We start from the raw sequence: 25,695 nt of genomic DNA, 5'->3' as shown, positions 1-25,695 counted from the left end.
AACAAAGATGGGAACTCCTTCAGTACTGTCTAAATAAATAAATAAAAGAAGATAGAAATTTTTTTTTAATATTAAACCATCTCAGTGGTAACCTGTAAATCTCCAGCTTATGGAGGATTTCACCTGACAGAAAATGAAAAAAATATAAGTGCTTTGTTGCACTGGGTTTGCGTTCAATGATGGTGGTGTTAATATCATTTACAACAGTCAAGAAGGCTTTTAATTTCGCCGGCCCACCTTTCTTCCCCTTTCATTCTTATCTTAGTCTTTCTCCACTTATCAGCCCTGCCATTCTTCATAATTGCTACACTGGCTGCTGAGAGCTTTATCCAACCGAGTCAAAAAACCATGTGCTTAAAGAGATAGTTCACCCAAAAATTAAAATTCATTTACTCACCCTCATGCCCCATTCTTTCTTCTGTGTAATGAAAAAAGGAGATATTGGGCCAAATGTTGTCCTTGGCCATTCACTTCAATTGTATGGAAGAAAAGATGCTATCCCTTTTACTGGAAGTGGACTGGAGATGCACAGGATGATTGGGCTCATGCAGCCTGTGCCAGCTCTACAACTTCTGGAGAAAAGAGAAACTCAAAGTTGAAACAAATTACCAACATGAAGGAAAGCAGTTTTCGAAGATCAAATTCTCTTTCCCCTCTTTTCTTTTCCACATGTCTCCATCCATTATTTACTCTAGGTGATCCTCACTGTTATTGGACCATCAAACAGATGTTTATTTCCTGGGTAAATGTGAAAATAAAGCCGCTGTTGGTGAAATTGTTATTGACGTTTCGATTCTTTGGGAGCCCACAGCTGCTGCGTAAGAGTGGTCTTAATATTGTTGCTGGGCTGCCGATTACATCAGTCTATTGAGAGTTGTTGTTAGTAGATTATTGACCTAGAGAGGAAAAACTGGCCCACAGTTTGTTAAGTGCAGCCTTCCACATTAATGCGCGGTCACATTTACCTTTCCGCTGGTGAAGAAGGTGTGGGCAGATGTTGAGCACGTGTGAAACCAGCAAAAAACGAATTGCCAAGCATCCTCTTTTTAATGCTGCATTTTATACTCTGTGAAAGTAAAGTTAAAAAGAGACTACTAAAATGACCATGCTCTTTGTCTTTCCAGCCAGCCCTGCTGTTGAGCAAAACATCACCGTTCAGTTGGGCAATCCAAAGCAGTCAGAAATCTTGGGGTAACCATCGACAACCACTTCAATTTCTCCGACCACATTTTAAAAACAGCCTGATTATGTACATTTGCACCATTTCTCTCTGATCATGCCACACAACTTGTTCAGACTCTTGTCATATCTAGACTGGATTACTCTAATGTTTTTTTTTTAGCCGGCCTTCCTGCATGGACAATTAGGCCTCTGCAAATTATCTAGAATGCAACAGCAGGGTTGGTCTTCAACTAACCCAAGAGAGCACATGTTATACCCCTCCTTGTCTCTCTATACTTGCTGCCATTTGCTGCACATAACAAGTTCAAAGCTCTGATGCTGGCATACAGAACAGTCACTGGGTCTGCTCCAGCTTACCTAAAATCATTCCTGCATCTCTACGTTCCCATCAGGAAGCTGTGGTCTGCAAATGAGCGGCACCTTGTGGTACCAACACAAAGAGGCACCAAATCACTTTCCCAGACTTTCGGCTTCAGTGTACCTTGTGCACTCTTCATGTTACTGTCTCCTTGAGATGAATCGCTTATGTTGTATCCTTCCTCATTTTGTAAGTCATTTTGTAATAAAAGCATCTCTTAAATGAATAAACATAAATGTAAAAACGTATCCTTGTCTATTGTGAATATTTCATGTAGCTGTGTACAAAGCACCGTCCACACAGAGGACACTGCCAAACCAATCAACTTCCTATTGGTAAATGCAGCAAATCGCCTGTCTAAGTTCACCAAACTTGAACTCCATGTGAAATCAGCAAGTGGAAATTCTTTACCACTGGAAGTCCATCACGCAAAATGCACGATTGTGCCAATTCCCATTGAAATAGTGTATTTAGACAGCGGAATTTTGCCGTTCAAAGGTAAATGTGATAGCACCTTAAGAAGTAAGATTGAAAAAGGCAGAGTGGGGTTTTTGTGAACACTACAGCAGGGAATAATGACCCTGCTTTGAGATTTTTGAAGTGATATTTGGCATGATTTCTCCAATAGTCAAAATGTGCATATGTTTTTCCAGACATTTTTTCTGTTGGACATGTAATGTTTGTGATATAATAGTAACCCTTATGAAAATGTATCATAATTCCTGCTTAGGAAAAAATAGTTTACTATTTGCAGTATTTTTATTTTATTTAATATATTATTTACTTCTGCATGAATCTACATTTCTGCCAAAACACTATACAGTAGTTACTACAGGTAGTTTTGCTAGTAAAACCATGATCATTTTTTGTTTTTAATTTCTTTTATTTTAATTATTATTTAAAGTTCTTTTTAACTAGATATGGCATTTAAAAAAAAAAAAATGCTAAGCTCCTCTATGCTGCCATGGTCAAAGGTGTCTGTCTAGCTCCTGTTTACATAGAAAAACAATTGAATTTTTTTAATTTATTTTTTATTTTTTTGCATTGTTTGTTTATCTACAAATTTGGCAGGATGTATCTCGCTGTATTTTCAGCTTCTCGCACCCCATTTTAAGATGCCTTGTTCAGTTTAAAATAGTTAAACTTTCGATGCACAGCCCATTAATATCAGTTTCACAATACTGAACAGGTCAGATGAGTCTGGGGGTGGAATAAGCATCTTGGATTTACTTTGGCTATAAACACAGCTGCTGTTCAATTCCTATGTACTTCATCGAGTTGTTGTTTTTAATGCAGGAATATGTCCTGTGTGATTGCCCCCTTAGAGGGTGTGTGCACCATTTCTTTTTGTTGAAATTGATAAATCTGGTGACTTCTGAAGCTCTTAGAACAGTGAACTTGTCCTGCAGTTAAAAAAGTCATTTTTACTTTGTGAGACACTTGACACTGACTCAAATGACTTCGTATAACATCAGGATGAGAGACATTGGTGTCTGGCAGAACATCACCGTTGTGACAAACACAGCTGTAGTTGAGAAATCTCATGACTGTCCTTTTAACTGGCCAGGCTTGAAGTCTGTTGCTCTGTGTGAGGAATGGTGTTTATCCACCATTACTTCTCACTGACCTTGTGCCGACAGCGCAGGGAAAGAACACTGGGTTACAGTTTAAACTTGTGGACAGTGATGGCTGGTTGTCAACTCCGACTTGAAGCTGAATTATTTAGTCGTTCTTCTCCAGGTCCTGGTCCTTCACTTATCTCTCTTGTCTCAAAAGTTTCAGTTACCTTCCAAAAACTTTAATGTTTAAATAGAGGAGAATAGAATAGCCATAAGAGTTAGAGAAAGAAAGTGTTTAAAAATCACTGGCTTCGCCAGCTGCAATAAACCTCACTGTTCATTTACTGTTCATCATAGTTTCTTTCTGTACAAAATGAATATGAAGGTAGGGAAAACTATGTTTCCATAATTAAGTATTGTGAGAGATGTTCTCATTTTATACAGCTGAAGTTTTGTGTCTTCTGGAAGCGAGGGAAAGGAAACATGTCTGCGATCCTGATTAATACTGTGGCAATGTTTTGATAGCGAGTCGCACTTTGACTTTTTCCATTATTCACGCCTCCCAATCGATTCAGCCTGGTTCAGTCACAGCAACAAAACTTGACTTTTACTCATAATTAAAGCAATCTAGATGCAAATCAGAGCAAATACGAGCAACATATTGTGTTATGAAGCCTGCCATGCTCTCGGGAGCAAAATGTCATTACCGGTTATCCTTATTAGGGATGCCCCACACACACACATATAAATATCATTCCTTACCTTATATCACGCAGCATACCTTTATGTCCATACGGTATGCCCCCAAATTTGGCTGATATTCTAAAGCACTCCCATTGATTAGTTGCATTCATAAAGTCTTAAAGCTTGTAATTGTCACTCTTGTAATTGTCACTATCATAGCATTGAGACCTGTCTGCATACTTTCACAGCTGGTAATGTCAGTCGATGCCATTTAAAGCCATTATCTTGTCAAGAGTGATCCATCTCACCCTCCTCTTGAGAAGCAAAAAGACCTGCATATTCATTAGTGTAAAACCATAAGTCATGTCAGCTTTCCATGGACCTCCAAAATGAGTCTACTATGAGTCTCTAAAATGAATCTTAAAAATAAAAAAAATTAAAAATTCTTATAAAGTAATTGCACTAATTTGATTAGGCTTATGGGACTCAAGTTTTCAATACTCTTTTAAGGTAATAGAAGAGAACCTTGGCTAAAATGATTCAAGGAATTCCTCAGAAACGTGTCCTAGACCATTCTTTCAGAACTCTAAAATTCATTCAGTTCACATACGAACGCCATCATACACGAACATCCAACAGCTGTTGTGTTTTGTTGGATCAGTATGCTTCCCCTGGTGGCATTGGCTGGCATCTGTTTTCACCGATTGAACATGTTCAGTCAGTGTTTGTTGGGTCTTGGAATGGTTGAGCAGTTTGGTATGATTTTCAAACACGTAATCCGACTTAACGTTGCCATAACTATGAGGTAAGTGTCCCTGCCATAGATAGATGGATAGATGTTAGCCCCAGTCACCATTCACTTTCACTGCATCGTTTTATCCATACAATGAAAGTGAATGGTGACTACTTACATTCTTCCCAGTTCATTAACACCTTTTATTGAAACAATGTTGCACAAATGGCTTTCAATTTATTTGAACAAATGCACAAATAGCCATCCATCTTTACCAACGTCCATTCGATGTTAAGAAACAAGTACTTGTATTCCTACAAATTACATTTAAAGTAACTCTTTAAATATCTTTAACTTGCAGTTATACAGTATTTTATTTATTTGTTTGTAAAAAAAATAAAATAAAATAAAAATATTTTCAAGTGGAAATGACATGATTATTGTACCCATCCTTTTTTCTTGAACTCATTGTAGATGCAATGTCCCTCAGAGGGTCAAACACGTCTGTCTGCATCAAGGGGCTTGATAATTACGATCTTTAACATTCTGTGGTAATAAACATCTCCAGATTTAGCCTGGCCCTCTTACATGTTTGCCCTCTGCATTTGGAAATCCATTTTAATTTAGCATCTCAATGCTCCAGCTGTTTTTTTTTTTTTTTTGTGTGTGTTTTTTTTGTGCTAAGTGTCAAACGAAAGACAGAGAGAGTACAGAAAGAGGCAAGCGGGAAAGGACGGCCAGCCAAGATTGAGAGGCTGGGTGTGTGTTTGTGTTTGGCCTCCCATCACTTCCTATCTAATTACCACATACACATCATTAGGAGGATCCAAACAGCAGCACAACACACAGGGAAACGAGTCATTACCAGCTAGGTGAGAATCAATTAATGCCTCATTTTCGGTTTCATTGTTCACATTCTAATTAAGTAGGCAGTTTGGAAAAAACAGCCAGGCATCTTTTTTTATGTTCCCACAGACGAGCAGGCGTGCTGGCGAGAAGGGCTGGCATTTAGTGGCTGGCACCAGCGGTTATTATTTTTGCAAGACTCGAAAAGAAAGACTAAAGCTCACATTATGCACTTTAATTTCTCCAGACTGTCTTGTTGATCTGCATTTTCACAATCTTTCTACCTGTATAACAGCAATTTGGTAGGACTCCAGGGGGCGATGTTAGTGCAAAATTACTGTTTACCCTCTTTATTATAAATGTATTCAACAGTTAGGTTTAAAAAATACAAATAATGCTGTTATACCAAATATCAGTATATGTTGTATAGCTCGATTTCAAGTGAGATGTTTAATTGATGGTAGTGACTATGTATGGGCACAATACAAATTTCCGAGACATCAGACAATAAAGTAAAATGATTATTAGTTGATTATTTACATTCTGACATCTCAAAATGTCTTTGAAAGGTCATACATTTTTTTTTATTATTATTATTATTATTATTTTTTTTTTTTTCACATATTTTAATGGTTATGTCAGCTCCTTTTGTCATCTGTGAAACAGTGAGGATCTCTGAAGGCAGGGGCAGACTGGCCTCTGGGAGCACTGGGCGTTTTCCCAGTGGGCTGCTGGGTAATTTGGGCCAGCCCATTGCTGCACAAGTACCAGCCTGTCCTACAGGCTATATAAGCGCCTGCCCTGGGCTCCAACGTGCCCACGTGGACCCCATTACAGAGTGAACATTCAAAATATTCTGTAAGGTAAAGCCAATACAATAGCTCTTATTTTGAAAAATGCAAATTACTTTTATTTTGTAAGTACTTACACATCGTAGCGCATTTCCGCTTAAGTGCAATAACTCCGTACCTCGCGTGGACCTCATTATTTGACATACAAATCACAATAATGGAGACAACCAAAGACAACATATTAAGTATAAGATGAGCTCTGAATAATCACAAAATGACAAATAACTGCAGGTTATTACAAATACAATAACAGTAGTGTATATAAAATCTGCAAACAGTAAAGCTATGAGCAGTACATAATCATTTGCAATCACTTGCTCAATAATGCTCACGCCTGATAAAAATGTTGAAAATAAGTCATGAAAAATATTACTTTGTGGCTATTTGAGTCTTTGAGTGTTACTTGTTTAAGGATAGCAGAAACAGCGCTTGTCAAAGCACTGGGCTTTTCACTTTTTCTCAAGAATAATCTAGGGAAGGATTTAAAACACTGCAGATATAAAGATGCAACAAACTCACATAGAGTGAAAATATGAGCAATTAATCTGCAAAATATCTGCAAAGATCTACACTTTAAAATGTATGTTTATTTGTTTTACATATATTTATATTTGTTTATATTTAAATATGTACATATTCTGGCCAACTTTGTTTTCATAGATTTTTTTGTTTTTGTAATTCAATGTTTTTTATTTTTTCCTGCACACATACAAAATACTTGTTAATTCTAAAAGTTAATTCACTAAAAAATCCACTCATTACATTTACAGTGGTTTTATATGTTTTAAATTTATGACAATTTTTGCACTGTGGGGCCCGTTGTCATGAATAGAAGTCAAAAGAAATGTATATTTTTTTGTTTTCAACAAAAATTTGAAATTGAGCCGGAAAATGAAATCAGTGTGCCGGTGTGTTATGGTGTGATGTGTTGTGTTGGTGGGCCGCACTGGGCCAGAAAGTCCAGGGCCACTTTTTAGTCCCAGTCCTCCCCGTCTGAAGGCAGCATAAGAAAAAACACATCCAAATAAATTCAAACGAAGAATGTGAATGGGGCGGTTAGAGGTTAATGTGATGATAATTATGAATGTGATTTTCTCTTGGCTGAGAACCTGGAAATTGAAAGGGGGGAGGGTTATGGTGTGATCATATCTAATGCATTAACTTAATGATGAGATTCAGACTCTGCCATTCTCATGCTTTATTAAACTCCACGACACTGTCATCTTTCTCACCAATTCCGTCCAGAGGTTGAATATGTCACCGCTTAACGAAACGCACACACACACACACACAAACACGCACTTGTTTCAACATTTGCCTGCCTCCGTCTTTCCTTTTTCTCAATTGACTTCATCCTGGCTGAGCCACCATGTTTATATATCTGTTTTTTATTTGTCATGCATGATTTAGCGGAACTGAAGTGTGAAAAAGGTTTAGAGCTTACACGTGGTGCTTGGAAATGTGATCGTGGAGGCTTTAGAAAATAATGTATGTAACCTTGAGAGCTTCCTGTTTATACCATCACTGCCCCTGTGGATGATGGAACTGGACATCTGTCACGGGGTCATAGACACCTCCAGCACCTTGAGCTACTCTGATCTCAATGAATGACAGCCTACAGCCATAATCTGGAAAACCAGCATTGGAGTAATGTTTTTATTTTATTTTTTTTAGATAGGTATGTTGAAAGGTGAGGTTTGGTCCAAAAATAAGCCCATTTGGATTCCTTTTTCAAATAAAAATACTCATGCCTCTTTCACATGACTCACTTCTGTGTTACCCAATGCATTGCACTCTATGGAGTGAAGGGTCAGCATTTCCTCCAGTGTTGCATTGTGTGCAGGTCAACTGTTGTTATGTGACACTTAAGGCCAGTGTATACTTCTGTGTCAAACCTACGGTGTAGCCTGCATGGTGGTTTGCATTTATAGTTCTGCATTAGTGTGTCTGCATCGTTCTGCGAGTACACAGCCCAAATTATAGTGTATTGTTGTGCGTATATGCAGAGAAAACGCCTTAATTTCTGATATAATTATACATTTCATAAATAAACAAAGCAATGTAACTTGTGGATTCAAAAGTATGTATTAAATTATCTTAGCATTTAAAACGAGTTCATCGAAGTATGTGAACATGTTGAGATCGACATATTATTTATTATACATGTTGCCTGCCATGAAGAGGGAAAATTAATCACGCATATATTGTATGCTTGCTCTTGAGTTGCTTAAATAATAATAAATAAATACATATTTTGGCGTACTTTGATGTTCTGTGCTTAAAAAAAAAAAAAATCATCAAATTAATTTACTTCTTAAAATTAAATAATTGTACTTATTAACTACTCTCATGACCAACACAAAATGGGTGTCGTTGTAAAGCTGGACTTCATATAGGAAATATGACCAACTCTTCACAAGTGCTTTTTCATTTGCTGACAGATTAGAAGAACTTATGAAATGTGATTATTTACTGTACGCCACGGACACAATATCATGTTGCCTGTCATGCAGAAAGAAAATAAATCATGCACATACTGTTTGATTGCTCTTAAGTCGCTTAAATAATAATACATGAATTAATATTCTGGCATACTTTTACAAGATGTGCTAAAAAATTCTCAAATTAACTGGGAAGGGATAAAGTAGAACACGACAAGAAAGAGTAAACTACAACAAGCAACAACTCGGGGAGTCATGTGGCACCATGCGAGGGTCGGATGTGTGAACGGCTCTGCACACTTTGCTAGTTTTTAATTATTTTGTGTCATAAACCGGTGAGATTCGATACACCCTGTTCCATAACTTTTCTATGAAGTCAATATGTCAAAGAATTCAAAATCCTTGGGCTCTGGAGACATTAAAAGACACTTATGTGCTCAAGCTGATACCCCTGACAGGGCCGCAGACCAGGGACTCAGTTTGGACAGTGCAGCGGGAGAAATTCAGCATCAACTATCCAGCATGTTGGTGATGCTGACGAAGGTCATCGCAGACTTGGAGGATCTTGCTGTAATATGTCGATCAATTATGGCCATGGAGACGAAATTCTCTGAGTTACAAGAATGGGGGACGTTGAGAAACGGATTGATTATTTGAGTCATCAGAGAGGGAATTAGCTGCTAACATGCTAGCGACAAAGGCAGATTTGCAACGCGTCTGGGAAAAGTTGGAAGACCTTGAGAATCGTAATCGGCAAAACAACGTCTTAATTGTTGGAATTCCTGAGAATGAAGAAGGCCGAGATATGGTGAAATTCCTAGACGAGCTCTTCCCAAGTCTGCTCGACATAACAGAACAAGCTTGAAATCGAGTGAGCTCACAGAGTCCCAGCTCGGAGATCCACTTAGGGAGACAGGCCCGATCAATTCTGGTCAAATTTCTGAGATCATCCGATAAAGATCTTGTGTTACTTGAGGCGAGGAGTAAAGGAAGGCTTTTTTGGAAGAACCACAGCATTTTCTTGGTCCAAGACTTTGCGAATTCGATGAGAGAAACGTGATCGTTTCAAGGAATGCAAGAAACTCTTACATCAACGGAAGATCGCTTTTGCACTGATGTTCCTGGCCAAACTGAGAATAGATACTAAGGATGGCCACAAAATATTTACATGCCCACAGCAAGCATTTTCCTTCATAAAGATATTGGAGTGAGTAAGCCATTTGGTGATTTTCATGTTGCTGCCTAGTGGGCCTGACTCACTGAACATTCACTTGACTGTCCGAGGAAACTGGGAGCCTTTTTCATTTATTTTTATGCTGGTTCCACTTAGCGGCTGGAGTTTGTTTTGTGGAATAACACTCCTTCAAGAAACTTTTGCATCGACGGAGGTTCGCTTTTACACTGAAGTTCCCGGCCAGATTGAGAATAAATGCTAAGGATGGCCGCAAAATATTTACTCGTCCCCAATAAGTGATGTCTTTTATAAAGTCAAAGGAATGAGTAAGTCATTGTGTGATGCTCGCTTTGCAGCCAAGTGGAACTGACTCACTGAACATTCACTTGACCATCCGAGGAAAATGGGCGCCTTTTTTGTTTCTTTCTGTGCTGGTTCTGCCTAGCAGCTGGAGTTTGTTTTGTGTAATAACACTCCTTCGGGACAGTTGTGGATGAATCTACACGTTCTTTGTGCTAATGCCTCCTGTTGGATGTTTGTTTTGTGGAATATTTTTTGCAGGACATTGGAATGATTAGGTCATCTGCTCCACTTATGAAACAGCCGGCTCACTGAATATTCATTTGACTGTCCAAGGAAACTGAACATTTTTATTTTATTATTAATTTTTTATTTGTATTTATTTTTTGTGTTTGTGTGCTGGTTCCGCTAGAGGGTGGAGCTTGTTTTGGGGAGGAACACACCTTCGGGACAGTATGTGTATGAATCTACACGTTCTTTGTGTTTATTCTGCATATTGGCAAGAGTTTGTTTTATAGATTTTCTTCTTTTATGTAATTCTGTCTCACAAAATTTGTATAGAAGCACTGGACTTGAGCAATCCGACGGCAAAGTGGTCGCAGGGCTCTCGTAGGTGTACATGGACTGTTTGAGTTTAGAGGAATGGACGCCGGTTGGTGCTGTCGTGCACAGGGTTAATGCGCACGTTTTTCTTTTTTCTGTTTGTTTGATTCGGGAGGGAAGTTCGGGGTTTGATTGTTGCACTAATGTTGGAATGTGGTCTTTATAATCTTGTTTTTGACACACAATCTATTTTTTCTAATATATCAAAATGTCAAATGTTAATATGAGTGGATTGTCTCTCTCCACATGGAATGTGAATGGACTGGGGCACCCCATAAAAAGAAGGAAGGTTATTTCTTTTCTTAATGTAAGAAATATGATATAGTGTTTCTTCAAGAAATGCATCTTTCCCCGCAGGAAGCTGAAAAATTTGGGAAGATATGGGGTGGACATGTTTTCTTTAGTGCTGGCTAAAGTAAGAGCAGGGGAGTCATTACATTGATAAGTAAACATCTACAATTCAAATGTCTCAAACAGATTAAAGATAAATTAGGAAGAGTCATTATTGTTTTAGCAGAAATTCAGGGGCAAAGGTTGATTTTGGCTAATATTTATGCACCTAACGTTGATGATCAGGGCTTTTTTATAGATCTTGAAGGGATGTTGCAAGCCGCTGGCACCCCTCATGATATAATATTAGGAGAAGACTTTAATCTTTTGATGAACTCAGTCCTTGATCATAGTGAAGCAAAAGTGTGTAAGCCCCCTAGAGCAACATTGACGCTTCTCAGGATGTGTAAAAATCTTGGTCTTACAGATATTTGGAGACTTTTGAACCCATCTGGTAGGGACTATAAATTTATTTCATCAGTCCATAAGCTTTATTCTAGAATAGATATATATATATATATATATATATATATATATATATATATATATATATATATATATATATATATATATTATTTTTTTTTTTTCTAAGTCCCTCATTTCATCTGTTGTGGATTGCTCAATTGGAAACATCTTAGTCTCAGATCACACCCTGGTGATTTTAGAAGTGTTGCCACATACGGAGAAAAAGAAATCATATAGTTGGCGCTTTAATATGTTCCTTTTGCAAAACAAATGTTAAAGGCTGAAATCAGTGTTTATATGGAGACTGTGGGCGTGGCTTGGGAGACACTTAAAGCGGTTCTTAGGGGTCGGATCATACAGTATGCCTCATTCATCAAAAAATCCAAAGCACGAGAACTTGTGGAGTTTGAAGGGAATATTAAAAGTGCCGAGGCAGAGCTGAAGCGCTGAATGTCATTTGATGGCCTCAGAGAACTGACCCGATTGAAATATAGATATAATACTATTTTGTTGCGGAAGGAGTTTTGTCTATTCAGGGCAAGACAGTCATACTTTGAGTCGGGGGACAAAGCAGGGAAGCATTTGTCTAGATATATAAAGGAGAGAGAGTCTTTTTCTACCATTCCCCATGGTGGCGAATTTTTACCTCAGCCATTGATATTAATAATGCTTTTAAAGAATTCTATCTTGATCTTTACAGTTCCACATCTTCGTTTACCGAGGAAGATATTAGAAACTTTGTGGAACCATTAGAGCTCCTTAAACTGATGACTGAGCAAAAAAAAAAAAAAATCTTGATTCTGAGATAACCTTGGAGGAGCTCGGCGAGGTAATTAAGGCCTTGCCTACAGGCAAGGCTCCGGGGCCAGATGGTTTTGCCACTGAATTTTTTAGATCTTATGCTACAGAACTGCCTCCACTTTTGTTAGACGTTTATACAGAATCATTAAAGAATGGAAAGCTTCCTTCAACCATGAAAAGGACAAAGATCCAAGCGAGTGTTAGAGTTACCGTCCAATTTCCCTGATCCAGTTAGACATTAAAATATTGTCAAAAATTCTGGCTAATCGATTAAGTAAAGTTATGACATCTCTTATACATATAGATCAGGTGGAGTTTATTCGGGACCGCAGCTCTTCTGATAACATTAGGCGTTTCATCAATATCATGTGGTCAGTAGCAAATGATCAGACTCCGGTCACTGCCTTCTCACTTGACACCGAAAAGGCATTTGATATGGTAGAATGGGATTATCTTTTTAAGATTTTGGAAATATACGGGTTCAGGAATACTTTTATTGGATGGATTAATTTACTTTATAGACACCCGGTAGTGGTGGTACAAACAAATGGATTAATATCAGATTATTGTACTCTGGATAGGGGCACTTGGCAGGGTTGCCCTCTCTCCCCATTATTGTTCCGTCTTGCCCTGGAACCATTGGCAGCCACGATAAGAAAGGAGGATAATTTTCCAGGGGTGATGGCGGGTGGTGTGGCGCATAAGCTTTTGCTTTATGCAGATGATATTTTATTATTCATCTCCGACCCCATTAGATCTATACCTTCCATATAATTATTAATTCCTTTTCTAAATTCTTGGGATACAGAGTCAGTTGGTCTAAATCCGAAGCTTTGGCTCTGACAGCGTACTGCCCAGTAACGGCTTTCCAGTCTGCAACCTTCCAGTGGCCTAAACAGGGCATTGAGTATTTGGGCATTTTATTCCCAGCAAATTTGTCTGATTTAGTTAAAGTTCATGTTGACCCCTTAATAAAAAGGTTTTCGAGCGATGTGGGCAAGTGGGCTTCATTACATTTATCTGTGATTGTGAAGGTTAATGTTATTAAAATTAATTGTATTCCAAACTTTAACTACCTGTTACAATCTCTCCCGGTAGATTTTCCCCACTTTTACTTCAAGCAATTTGATAGCATAGCGAAAACCTTCATTTGGAATGATAAGCATCTTAGATTACATTTTAGTAAGTTACATAGACTGATTGAAATTATATATCTTAAAGGCTATTTTGGAGAAAATGCAAAGCTACCTCAGATAACCTTTTTTAATCATCCTGGGGGAGGGTTTCTGGTTGGAAAGCGGACATATCACAGTTGTTGTGGTCTGCATATTACCTATATGTAGTTACGTTTTTGGAGAAGAGCGTGTCAGGCTGTAATTGCCGTGGTTACATGGAGTCTAGGGCATTGGTTCGAAGCAGAATGATTAACCAGCCTTCAAACAATCTAAACTTTTTTGCCACTAAACTTTTGAATTGCAACCAGTGATTACCGGACAACTCACATGATGTATTATTACACGGGTGATGTCGATGCAAATATCAAAAGAAGATCAAATAGAGATTGATCTTGTGGATATCTGTATACTTCTAGTTGAATGGCACAATGTTTAAGGCATATCATGACAGCAAATACTCACCTTCGACAAGTTTTTTTTTTTTTTTTTTTGCAATGTATCAAAGCAATAGTCGGAATCTATTCTTTTCTTTTTTCTTTTTTTTTTTTTTTTGCATTCTAAGCTCAAATACATGTATTCACCATTTACTGTGCGCACTTCTCGCTTTCTTGCTACCTAGCAACCTCGTAAAATTACCCTTCCATTATGCTCTCTGCAGTGCTTTTCACTGTGAAGTCGAAGTCATGTTGAGAGGTTTAATTCCTGATGCAAGTAATATGAAAAGGTCTTTATCATTAAATCTTTTTATGGAAAGTTTTGTTGCATCTTCGCTAAGTATTATTAATGTAGAAATGTTGAGAAGTGGCCACTAAACGTCCATTTGAAATTTATCCGCTAACTTACATGGTTCACATGTCAATTATCATGGAGGCCCACTAAATAACTACACATTGATTATTACTGCATGTTTAGACAGCTCACTGTTTTAACTGCACAGCACGTTTATTGTCTATTACCCATAATATTCTCCATGATCTACAGTACTTACTTCTCTTAGACCTGAATGGACAGATCATTGGCGGTAACATCAGAGAACTCAGCTCTTCTGTACAAAGCCTTAAATCTCAGGCAGTGCATCATCTAGAGGCATTTGCCAGAAAAGGCTGCAATGTTTAATGACACACATGCTATTTATGGCACGCTCTCAGATCCTGGACCCAGTCTACTTTCTAATGAGATGTTCCTCTCTTTGCATGGTTTAAAGTGCTTCAGGCAGAATGTTTTGCGTGAAGTGTCTGTCATTGCTGTGGCCAGGATCACTACGGAAAGTGCAGCATTAGCAGAATTGCTCCTGGCATCATCACGGGGTGGCTGGGTAACAGCATGGATCTGACAAATAGGGGTCTCCACGCCTTCTTTGGTGTGTGGTTTAACAGTAACAGATGGTCCTTCTTATACCAAGGGGTTACATTGTAGCCTTTGGTAGCCATCAATACATGCCTTTTTATACTCTCAAGCCAGCAATATACCTTTGATTGATTGTTACAAAGTATAATATTTCAGCACAGCATGCATAAATGGGTATGCCAGAGGTCCAGCACTCAATTCTCATTTTGGTGTTGTATAAGAGAGGATTTGCCCCAGTGGCTTTTCCCGGCCCTTGAAATATAGGCAGGCCATTATTCTGAAGCATGCTATTGGACAAATAATATAACCTCATAATAATGAAGGATGAACTCAGAGAGATACATTTTGCTGAGCGATTAATGAAGACAGCCAAGTGCAGCTGTCACAGAGGAAGTTGACTGGCCACATGCGTCTTGTTAGCAGGAGAGTTAGGTGAGATGTGAAGTTATTTGCATGGTTCCAGATCTGTCGGAAGGCCTGACACCGGGCTCTACCATGCAATTAAAGACCTGCAGGCTTGTAGACAAGTTCAGCACTTCCCTAACAGCCATTTGTTGTATAAACAGTACATCTGAGTGTTTGGTGGGAGAACAAACACAAAAGCACCATAAAAGTATCATAAAAGTGATTGATATGACTAAGTTCTTAGTTATGGAAAATCTTGTCATTTGTTTTAGCTCTGCTTGGCACATTCCTGAGAACAGTAGCATTGTTGGACTCATGAAAAAATTGTTCCTTTAAGTTTGATTTTTTTCAATTAAATAGTTGATAAGGTTCACAAGACCGGTCTGAACAATTTGTCCACAAATTGGACATCGCTACTTTGCTATTTCATTTTTGGGTGAACTATTACTTTACCTGCCCTTTAATATCTGCATGTTAGGAATTTACCTAAATGCTAAAATGATGAGACATGCTAGACTTCAACCAGTATGTTGATCTACCAATTCTGCTTAGAAGTAGTTTCAACTTGTGAGTTGGTGGGAATGCAATAAAAGACAGATAGGAAGCAAGCCAGTTTTCTTGCTCTCCCCTTGAGCTTTTATGATAACAGGAAGTCAGAGGATTGGCATTCCTACCTGGTCTGAACTGCGTGCATCTCTGCCACCACCTGTTTGTTGAAGCAGTATCCCAGGAACATATGCTAAATGAATTTACACTCATTCTGCCCAGAAAATTTGGCACTCGGATGGAATCGATTTGCCAGCATTTCTTTTTTTATATTATTTTAAAGGCCTCTGTGTTTATTGTGTTTACCACCACTTTGCTCACACAGCATGGCTGAACGAATGTGGGAATGGAAGAGTCTCTCTTCCCCTTTGACTCCTAATTAATAGTCATAATTACAAAAAGGTCCAAATCAATTGGCACAAATTAAAGGGATTTGTCGCCAAGCTCAGACTCCGCTAATTACATTGATTAGCACAGTGATCTGGAGTCCATCCACTGTAACCCTCCCTCATATAAATTATATTGCGCTATCAAAGAAAACAAGTTCGGGTAACACACACTCTTAGTTGAAATTGCTGAGGCAGCACTTCTGGCCAGGCACCTCATTTGTCCAATGCTGGACACGTTACGACTGCCACATAACCCATTCAAACCTTTTTTACATGCCTACCTGCGACATGCATAGCACTTTCCTACAAAATATGGGCTAAAACTCTTAAAAAAAAAAAATGCAATTTATGAAAGTCATTTATTTATATATATAATTTTATTTTATTCTTTATCAAATGATCAGTGACATGAGGTTCTGACTTGTTTATTGTGCACCTCCGAAAATCTAACCGAATATATACCCTATAAAATATCTAGAAAATAAAACAGCTATATTTGCTGTATATGCTGTATATATGTATGTATGTATATATTTATATTGTGGCAGGATGAACGAGGCACAGACAATTATTCTTAAGTGCACAATACAGTCCCACAAAGGGGATGTTTTATTGTGTTTTAAAAGAAGAACTTAATGGTGCGTGGTGTCTTCGGTGCAAGGGCGGGGTGAGCGTGCCGGGGTGTCTGTGTTCGTGAATCCGGGGTTTCGTGAAGCTTCCACGGAATGCGTGTGCTGATCGGCGCTCACTCGTTGCTGGAGTCTGGAATTGAGAGAAAGAAAGAAGAGGATTAGTGTCATGCCTTGGAGTTGATGCTCACCGTCTTCCTCTTCCTCCTGCATTTAAATCCCCTCCAGCTGATTGTTTGCAGGTGATGCCGATCAGCGTCTGCATTCCACAGTTGATTGGCAAATGAGCTCCAATTCCAGGGCGATGCTGAAACGCATGGGATACTCGAAACAATATATATATATATATATATATATATATATATATATATATATATATAGTGCATGATGACCCTCTTTTATCTGGCTTTTATTGAATCAATCTTTTCCTTTTCCCTTGTGTCATGGTTTGGTAACCTGTCTCTGAAAACAAAGATTCTCTGAACCAAATTGTCAAGTGGGCTAGTAAGCTTATATGTGAGTCTCAACTCAACCTATCAGTTCTTTACTCCACACAGCTGCAGCGTAAGGCGAGCTCTATTTTTAAAGACTGTTTCCATCCTTTACATAGCGAATTCCAGCTCCTTCACTCCTGCTGTCGGTTTGTGGCCCCTAGGTTGAGAACAAAATGACACAGGAATACTTTTGTACCTGCAGCCATTGCACTGTTAAACAAAACTAGTATGAGATGATGCACTTCGCCATGCATGGCACTTTGAGCTTTTGTGGGGTGGATGAGTGTGTGTGTGTGTGTGTATGTGTGTGTGTGTGTAGAAGCACTTTGTCATGACCTTCTTAGGAGTCTCTATATTTTAATAAAATGTTGTTACTATAATGATACTTGTTTTAAAGTATGTTTTGATGTCTTATGAATTTGTATCGCTGTGATGTCTTGTCTTAAATATGGATTGCTGAATCTCCTTTCTGCACAACAAATTTACCCTCGGGTACTAATAAAGAAACCTTGACCTTGCATTCAGAAATTATTCAGACCCCTTCATTTTGTTTCACATTTTGTTATGTTGCAGCTTTATGCTAAAATGCTTTAAATTATTTATTTTTTTCACATCAATCTGCACTCCATACTCCATAATGACAAAGCAAAAACCAGATTTTTGATAAATTTGCACATTTATTAAAGAGAAAAAACTGAAAGATCGCATTGACCCTTTCAGACCCTTTGCTATGATACTTGAAATTTAGCTCAGGTGCATCCCATTTCTCTGGATTATCTTTTATATGTTTCTACACTTTGATTGGAGTCCACCTGTGGTAAATTCTATGATTGGACATGATTTGGAAAGGCACACACCTGTCTATATAAGGTCTCACAGCTGAAAATGCATATCAGAGCAAAAACCAAGCCATGAGGTCAAAGGAACTGCCTGCAGAGCTTAGAGACAGGATTTTGTTGAGGCACCAATCTGGGGAAGGCTACAAAACATTCGGCTGCATTGAAGGTTCCCAAGAGCACAGTGGCCTCCAGAATTCTTAAATGGAAGAAGTTTGATATAACCAGGACTTTTCCTAGAGCTGGCTGCCCGGCCAAATTTAGCAATCAGGTGAGAAGGGCCTTGGTAAGAGAGGTGACCAAGAACCTTATGGTCACTCTGGTTGAGCTCCAGAGATCATATGTGGAGATGGGAGAAACTTACAGAAGGACAACCATCACTGCAACACTCCACCGATCAGGGCTTTATGGCAGAGTGGCCAGATGGAAGCCTCTCCTAAGTGCAAGACACATAAAAAAGCATCTAAAGGACTCTCATACTGTGAGAAACAAGATTTGGCCTCAATTTCAAGCATCATGTCTGGAGGAAACCAGGCACTGCTCATCACCTGCACAATATCATCCCAATGGTGAAGCATGATGTTGGTAGCATCATGCTGTGGGTGTGTTTTTCAGCTGCAGGGACTAGGGGACTGGTCAGGGTTGAAGAAAAGATGAACACAGCAAAATACAGAGATATCCTTAGTGAAAACTTGGTCCAGAGTGCTTAGGACCTCAGACTGGGACGAAGGTTCACCTTCCAACAGGACAATGAACTTAAGCACACAGCCAAGACAACGCAAGAGTGGCTTAGGGACAACTCTGTGAAGGTGCACAGCCAGAGCCCGAACTTGAATCCAATCGAACATCTCTGGAGAGACTTGAAAATGGCTGTCCACCAGCAGTCCCCATCCAATCTGACAGAGCTTGAGAGGATCTGCAGAGAAGAATGGCAGAAAATCCCCAAATCCAGGTGTGCAAAGCTTGTCACATCATACACAAAAATAATTGAGGCTGTAATCACTGCCAAAGTGATCAATGTCAATGTTATATTTTAGTTTTTTTATTTTTAATAAATTTGCAAAATTATAAAAAATCTGCTTTGTCATTATGGGATATGGAGTGTAGTTTGATGTGATTTTTTTAAAATTGTTATTTCTTAATTTTTTTTTTAAAGCATTTAAAGCTAGGGTGTGTAATCCAGGGATGCTAGCAGTTAGCAAGCTAGCTTTGAAAACATAGAGCCCAAGCCATGGCTCCTCTATCACACATGAACACACACACACACACACAGAGCAGAGTCTAAGCGCCAGGAGGAGAGACGTGTTGGTGGAATCGATCGCAACGGTTTCCGATTACCTCATGTCTCATTCACAGGTTAGATATTTTCCATTCTCGCACTCACTCTGCACAGCGTCAAGGAACCCACGCTGATGATGTGTGATTGTCTGCATGAACAAGTTGTGCGACGGTATGCAAATATAGATTGACAGACAGGAAGGACATCCTATCATTACATTCAGACTGAATGCAATGATTGGTCGATCATTTTTTAGTCCTGTCCCTTCCACAGAAGATATATATATTTTTACATTTAGACCACTTAAATTATTGATAGGTATCAGGATGTGAAGAGACTTTCAACCAGTATAACAAAAAATGTTTATGGAAAAGATTGCACACCCTAGCTTTAAGCATAAGGCTGCAACTTAAAAAAAAACATAACAAAATGTGAAAAAAATTAAGGGGTCTGAATACTGTCTGAATGCAATGTATAAATAACTATAAGATATATTTTTTCACATACACACACACACACACACACACACTTTTTTGGGGGGGGGGTTCCCTTTCTCCCCATACTCCCCATTTTGTAATGCCCAATTCCCAATGCGCTCTAAGTCCTTGTGGTGGCGTAGTGACTTACCTCAATCCGGGTGGCGGAGGATGAATCTCAGTTGCATCTGTGGAGGCTTCAGGCTATTCTCCGCAGCATCCACGTACAACTCACCATGCGCCCCACCGAAAACCACATTATAGCGACCACGAGGAGGTTAACCCAATGTGACTCTACCCACCCTAGCAACCGGGCCAATTGGTTGCTTTGGAAGCCTGACTGGAGTCACTCGGCACACTCTGGATTCGATCTTGCGACTCCAGTTGTGGTAGTCAGTGTCTTTACTTGCTGAGCTACTCAGAATGGCCTAGAATGCTTTTTTATTTATTTATTTATTTATTTATTTTTTAAGTCATCTGACACTAAAATGTACTGTATTCATGGAAAGTGCTTCATATCACCTACGTAATTTAGCAAGTCCCCTTAAAACATTTAACATTAGCACTTAACATAAAACAATTTAACCAGCATTTGGCCAACAAGTGAAACTTTGACTCAAGATACTGAGAGGGAAAATTATAAGTAGTTCACAAAAGTTCAACCTCTTCTCTGACTCAGCATGGAGCATGTGTATGTGTTTTTAATCTTTATAAGTCTGCATTTCCTGTGTGGCCGCCTGCGCCCGTCTTTAAGGGAAGCCCACAACTTTAGCTCAAGACATCTTATCTATCTTGCTCTTAATGAAGAAAGGAGAACTGACACCAGCAAAAGGTTTAATTGGGTCACTAATTAAAAGAGCTGCTGTGTCTGGCTATAAGCAATGAGAGGTTTAAATAGTGACAGGTAGGACAGATAAGAGGATGACTAAAGCCCCACTGCTCAGTGCAAGGGCTCAGACTTACTGCTGAATTAGATGGAGTCAATTATATAGATGAAATAGCTGCTGCTTTCTGTTTGAGTGTTGTGTTGGAAATAGAATTGGGTTTATCCCAACTGGGAAATCTTACTTGTGATACTGATAAGAATCCATAAAGTTTGATACCCACCTAAAACCTGCACTCTTTCTGGTGCAGTTAAACCTGCTAGTGAAATGAAGGTAGATGGATGTGTGTAGACCTAACTCATATATTATAAAGATGAAACTGAATGCAGATGTGATATACATTAAAGGAGTATTTTGCATTAAGTTCAATTTAAGCTTTATCAACAGAATCTGTAGCATGCTGCTGATTTAACTCGTCCATCAGTTTACATAGACTTTCATTCCAACAGCCATTATGTTGTGTTGGGATTTTTCTTATGCATTTTTCTATGAGTGGCACACCTGCTCCTCCTTTATACTCTCTCTTTGGATAGTTGCGGCACATCTATTCTTTGTTTCCTTGTGAGTATTGTGAATGACATTGTCATGGCATGAGTGGAAAGATTGAATTTAACATAGACAAGGTTGGCAAAGTAATGCTATCACACCAATCTCAGGCTAACACATGTAAAGTGTATGTATCATGGCTATATTCTTTGTGCAATTGTCCTGTAGACATTGTACTGTAAGTGCGATACTATTAATCCATTTCTTGTGTGTTTGCTTTTTCTGAGAATCAAATAAAAACTATTTTAGTTGTAAACGACAGCATGAAAACAATGTAGTCGATAGAACCCAAGTTGTATTTAACATGGAATATTCCTTTAAAAGAAGCATATGTTTTATTTATTGTTCAGATAATGGATGCTCTCCATGTCCTAGGAGTCTGTGAGAAAGCAATTAAATTTTTCCGTTGTTTTTTTCCCGTTCTCTCCCTTCCATTTCCCTCCGTTACCCCTTTTTCTTTTGGCATAGTGACCTAACATTAGATCACATTTTCAAGCCCTTGAAGAACGCTGATCAATCTACCACAGCGCCCTTCCTTCCAGAGCTGCTCACCATCAATCACCATTAAATGAAGGCCCCTGAAATCCATCCAAGCTCTCAGAGCGTTTGATCAGGGCCCTTTGAGAGAATGCCCAGTGATGGCGGCGTTACAACCAAGCGCTCTTAAAACTATGGTTCTGATTGTTGTTGATTACACTGAGAGCGAGTGAGTATATGAGAGGGATGGAATTCTGTAAAAATTAATAAGTGAGTAGAAATAAAAAAAATATGTTATGCACATGCATCTATACAGTGCATCCGGAAAGTATTCACAGCGCTTCACTTTTTCCACATTTTGTTATGTTACAGCCTTATTCCAAAATGGATTAAATTCATTATTTCCCTCAAAATTCTACAAACAATACCCCATAATGACAATGTGAAAGAAGTTTGTTTGAAATCTTTGCAAATTTATTAAAAATAAAAACCGAAAAAAAATCACATGTACGTAAGTATTCACAGTCTTTGCTCAATACTTTGTTGAAGCACCTTTGGCACCAATTACAGCCTCAAGTCTTTTGGAGTATGATGCTACAAGCTTGGCACACCTATTTTTGGGCAGTTTCTCCCATTCTTCTTTGCAGGACTTCTCAAGCTCCATCAGGTTGGATGGGGAGCGTCGGTGCATAGCCATTTTCAGATCTCTCCAGAGATGTTCAATCGGGTTCAATTCTGGGCTCTGGCTGTGCCACTCAAGGACATTCACAGAGTTGTCCCGTAGCCACTCCTTTGTTATCTTGTCTGTGTGCTTAGGGTCGTTGTCCTGTTGGAAGATGAACCTTCACCCCAGTCTGAGGTCCAGAGCGCTCTGGAGCAGGTTTTCATCAAGGATGTCTCTGTACATTGCTGCATTCATCTTTCCCTCGATCCTGACTAGACTCCCAGTTCCTGCTGCTGAAAAACATCCCCACAGCATGATGCTGCCACCACCATGCTTCACTGTAGGGATGGTATTGGCCAGGTGATGAGCAGTGCCTGGTTTCCTCCAGACATGACGCTTGCCATTCAGGCCAAAGAGTTCAATCTTTGTTTCTCATTGTCTGAGAGTCATTCAGGTGCCTTTTTGCAAACTCCAGGTGGGCTGTCATGTGCCTTTTACTGAGGAGTGGCTTCTGTCTGGCCACTCTACCATACAGGCCTGATTGGTGAAGTGCTGCAGAGATGGTTGTTCTTCTGGAAGGTTCTCCTCTCTCCACAGAGAAATGCTGGAGCTCTGTCAGAGTGACCATCGGGTTCTTGGTCACCTCCCTGACTAAGGCCCTTCTCCCCCGATCGCTCAGTTTGGCCGGGCGGCCAGCTCTAGGAAGAGTCCTGGTGGTTCCAAACTCCTTCCATTTACGGATGATGGAGGCCACTGTGCTCATTGGGACCTTCAATGCTGCAGAAATTTTTCTGTACCCTTCCCCAGATCTGTGCCTCGATACAATCCTGTCTCGGAGGTCTACAGACAATTCATTGGACTTCATGGCTTGGTTTGTGCTCTGACATGCACTGTTAACTGTGGGACCTCATATAGACAGGTGTGTGCCTTTCCAAATCGTTTCCAATCGACTGAATTTACCACAGGTGGACTCCAATCAAGTTGTAGAAACATCTCAAGGATGATCAGTGGAAACAGGATGCACCTGAGCTCAATTTTGAGGGTCACGGCAAAGGCTGTGAATACTTATGTACGTGATTTTTTTCCGTTTTTTTATTTTTAATAAATTTGCAAAGATTTCAAACAAACTTCTCTCACGTTGTCATTATGGGATATTGTTTGTAGAATTTTGAGGAAAATAATGAATTTAATCAATTTTGGAATAAGGCTGTAACATAACAAAATGTGGAAAAAGTGAAGTGCTGTGAATACTTTCCGGATGCACTGTATATAGTATAATGTCGTATAATTTGCCCAACCAAATCTGAAAGGTTAATTACGCACTCTTCTCATTAGTATTACAATTATTCGATTGATTCAGTCTTTTATAAAACTGCCAGCTATCTCTGAAATTGATTTAATAAAGGTTATAATGACTCTGTCCAATGAATGGTTACATTATATAGTACATGAATTGTAATTGTTACTGATTTATTTTTTTTAACCATTTAAAATAGATGTTTAAGAATAAGTGATGGATTTCATATGTAACAAGCATTTTGTTTTAACATTCGCTAAAAACAAAAACATGCAAACTGTCTGCTAGAGAAAACATTTGTTACAACTCTTACAACATCTAGCAACAATTTTATCAGTTAAAAAGGTTATCTAGTAATATTTATTTTCCACCTCCATGTGGCGAGACAGATGTGGAATATTCCTCATGTTAAGCCTCCAAAATGAAAACATAAGGAACAAAATCATGATGTGTCTCCATATTTTGTGACAGCTGCAGTTTTATAGCAAGATGGAGACTAGTTTGTATATGAAGCAATGATGACCGGTAATATTTGTCACAAATGTACAAGGTAAAAATAGCTTTTTTATATAAGAAAATAAATATTGTGAAAACTGCAAGCTGTCACAAATAGTACAAACATTTATTTCATGTTTTTATTATGGTTATTAAATATATATATATATATATATATATATATATATATAAGTGCCCGACCAATTTATCGGTCAGCCGATATTATTGGCCGATATTAGCCTTATATATCGGTATCGATGTATATGTTTACCGATATGCACAGATATTAAAACTTTTTCAGAACATATAATGCAGAAAACAATGCTTTATAATTGGTGTCATTACATAGTTTGTCCAGCAGAGCGCGCACCGACTCCATTGTTTACAGAGCTGACTCTGAACTGACGGTGTTAAGCAGTGCGGAGTTGAGCGGTAAGTTGCTAACTAGTTTGTGAAATACATACTGGAAAGTTAATAAACAATGACCCCATAATTTTCCCTTTTCAATATAACTAATATAACGTTAACCCTGTCCCTGACAACCATGTCACTCATGTCTGTTTACTGTTAGCCAGGTATATTTGTCAGTGCAGTAAGTAATGTAGCAGATTGAAAGGTAAACGTCAGAGCATCTTTTTGCAGCTCAGCAGACAACGGTGCAGTGGTGGATTGTGTCTGTGAGTGTTGATTTCATGCTACACTGCTACCTAGTTGGTGAGACACAATGCTGATCCATCTTTTACTCTCAGTGACAGCTAGCTTATAGCTAACTAGCTAACCATGTAGCTACTTTCATTGCTTGTCAGCTGAGCAGAAGCTAATGTGTAAACATGTATTCACCAAACTGTTTAGTTCAGGATTCCCAGTTTGGTACCCCCTTCAACCGAACAATTCCAGTCGTTGCATTTATAAAATGTAATATTTAAAAGTCTGGTTTTCCACCATTGAAAGTTCCCCTGAACTTGTATAGCAGAATACGGTGTAACACCACTACCGCTGTTTTTCTCTTGTCTCGGCAGGTGTAAATGCTTCTTGCTTCTTAACCAGTCAGTAATTGACTGGCAGTATTATAGTCAGCATTTGACTGATACTAAACATACAGTAGTGATGTTTATTTATCTATTTATTTTATTTTTTATTTATTCTTTATTTTAATAGTCAGCATTTGACTGACACTAAACAGTACTGATGTTTATTTAGCTATTTATTTTATTTGAATTTATTCTTTATTTTATTGGTCAGCAACTGACTGATACTAAACATACAGTACTGATGTTTATTTAGATATTTATTGTATTTTTATTTATTCTTTATTTAAATGGTCAGCAACTGACTGATACTGAACATACAGTACTGATGTTTTTTAAGCTATTGTATTTTTATTTATTCTTTATTTTCTCAGTGTTCATTTCTAGAATTTGTTGACAGT

At 38.6% G+C, this 25,695-nt stretch overlaps 1 protein-coding gene across 2 annotated transcripts in view; it reads left to right on the top strand.

The window, feature by feature from the left end:
• The window catches only part of LOC127412386 (ADP-ribose glycohydrolase MACROD1-like), an 817,662-nt gene that overhangs the window by 636,979 nt on the left and 154,988 nt on the right, over positions 1 to 25,695 (top strand). The window lies entirely within an intron of this gene.

Source organism: Myxocyprinus asiaticus, chromosome 21 (assembly GCF_019703515.2).
Source record: "Myxocyprinus asiaticus isolate MX2 ecotype Aquarium Trade chromosome 21, UBuf_Myxa_2, whole genome shotgun sequence".
Lineage (NCBI taxonomy): Eukaryota > Metazoa > Chordata > Actinopteri > Cypriniformes > Catostomidae > Myxocyprinus > Myxocyprinus asiaticus.
The sequence above is the reverse complement of the archived record's forward strand: the minus strand, read 5'-3'. Positions and strand labels throughout refer to the sequence as shown.